Raw genomic sequence first — 2,379 nt, 5'->3', positions numbered from 1 at the left:
TGCTGGGCTGCCTCCAAATGGGCCGGAGAATGCATCCTGTTCCCAGGCGGCGATTCCAAGGGCCGTGTGCAATCACCAGTTCTTCCCTGGCCCATCAGAGCCTGGCAAGGGCATGTAACCCTTAAGCCATTTGGCCAATGCCTGCCTGTTCTCTAGTAGGGTCAGAAGTGGGGAGAGGGATGCCTGGGAGGCGGTGAGAAATGAGAGGGCTCCCAGGGAGCAGGGCTCTGGAGTTTTCCCAGTATCCCTTCTGATTGGTCAGTGCCTAGGCCATCTGAGTTGTTAAGTATTTTGTGTATCACCCCTGCATCTGAGACAGGCAGCAGTCAACCAAATGGCCTAGAAGAAACTACATCCAAACGCATGGTACAACAGTAAGACATTCCCATTGGGTGCGATGCCCAGGTTAGGTGTGTTGAGGCGGACACTATGGGCAGGAAAGTTGGGTGTTGCTGGAAGCTGGAAATCAGGGAATGATATCACCTTTCAATCATTACTTGTATAACCTTGGGCCAAAGAACACCTGGGTTCTAGCTTTGGTGATTGGGTCTCGAGCAAATCGCTTCATCTTGTTGCAGTTAATTCACCTACACAATAGCAGGATGGTTGAGGTGATAGTGAGATACAGCTTTGCTTGGTGCAGGTAGGAAGTCAGGAATGCAGTCCTGAGAATGGATGGCGGCAGTGATAGTGTTTATTTATAGGTTAAGTCTTCCTGTGGAAGAAAGCATCCATTTTCCTCCTGTATTTTAACAGGATATATTTACGTTCTAGACCAGGCCGTGGAGCTGAGCATCTGGCAAAAGGCAGAAAAAATAAACAGGTGTACTCAACGTCAACCTGATAATTTGCCCAAGAGTCTCAGTATTTTTGCTCCAAGCAGGACGTGTGTCTCCTGTCGAATCAAATCACAATTAAACCATGCTTCTTTTTGCCTTGTAAAAACAATTTTTCATGTCATTTAAGTTCTTTCTTATTTCCCCTCTGAAAGGGCTCCTGTCATGCAGCCAGATGTGACATTGCTCTCTGAGCACAGGGTAGGTTATGGAACCGTCTGGCATGGTTTAGTTCATGATCACTGCTTTCAGTACTTGGTAAGACAACAATAAAAAGAATCATTCGTTGGTTTTATATATATATATATATATATATATATATATATATATATATATATTTGTGCAAATAGAGTTGCTTAACAGAAGAAAAGGAAATAGAGCAACCGTTACTAAATGACCCAAAAGCAGAAGCTGAGTTCCTTCCACATGAGTGTTCAAGTGTTTCAGCCACGTACTCTAGTCTTGGCAGCTCGGAATTAGGGAAGGCCCGAACTGTGTCGTGCAAAGTCCAAGGCAAAGGTCTACGAGCCACCAGAGGAAAGCGGGCAGGTAGATAGGCGCGTGGAGGTGTTGGGGGTGAATGCTGGAGCAGAACCACTCAGCATGAGCCCCCCTCAGAAACTGAGTGATAATCACATAACAGCAACACGCACTGCCTACTTTCTGATTTCTCAGATCACGTTGTGTTTCAGGAACTTTGTCGAGACGGACTCTGTGCAAGACCAAACCCCTGACTGGCTCTACAGCAAGATAATTTGCTAGAGTGGGGAGCCATTTGGCATCTGAAAGTCTTGAAAAGACCCGTATTACGAAATAGCTTCGAGTCTGGGACAGAGATTACGATTTTAACAATATGCACTTAAATGTGAATTGTTATCATTAGTTGGACAGATATCAAATTTGTCCAACATGGAGTTCCTAGCCTCTTTTAGCCCCATAAAAGCCATAAATAGAGTACCAAGTGGGAAATAGAGGCTGCTGGGTGAGTGGTAAAACAGCTGATTGCTTCTCTGGCAAAGGGAATTTTCACAACTCATTCGTGTGCTGCTGAATTAACGCAAAGACTTGCTTGGTATCTGTTTTTCATCCTGAGAAAAGAGCAGCCGTGATTGTAGTTCTCGGAGGAGAAACGATACCTGACAGAGAACAGCCCTGCCAGGTAGGGCCCGAGTTTTCACAGGGAACGCTTCATTACACAGAAAGGCTTTAGGGGTGGTATTTTAGCACATTCTACCCCAGAAAATTAAGTTTTCTGATTGCTCTTGCCGTTAAAACTCCAGTATAGCAAATATTTGGAGTTTGCCCTCCAAATATTTGCGAGGCTCTCATTTCTGTGTCCTCTGACCCAAACCCACTGTGAGGTTCCCCCAAAAGGAGAAGGCTCTGCCTTTGTTCTCAACATGTTTGCCATTGGCTGGGGGAGTCTTTATAAAAATGGCTACCTATGGTTCATGACTCTTATTAGTGAGATGATCCATATAAATTTGACAAAGGAACTGTTCCGATTTGAGGGCTTTAAAAAAAAAAAAATCTCAGGTGTGTG

This window comes from Lontra canadensis, unplaced genomic scaffold, assembly GCF_010015895.1.
Source record: "Lontra canadensis isolate GAN:19392208 unplaced genomic scaffold, GSC_riverotter_1.0 scaffold69, whole genome shotgun sequence".
Taxonomy (NCBI): domain Eukaryota; kingdom Metazoa; phylum Chordata; class Mammalia; order Carnivora; family Mustelidae; genus Lontra; species Lontra canadensis.
Note: the sequence above shows the minus strand (reverse complement) of the source record.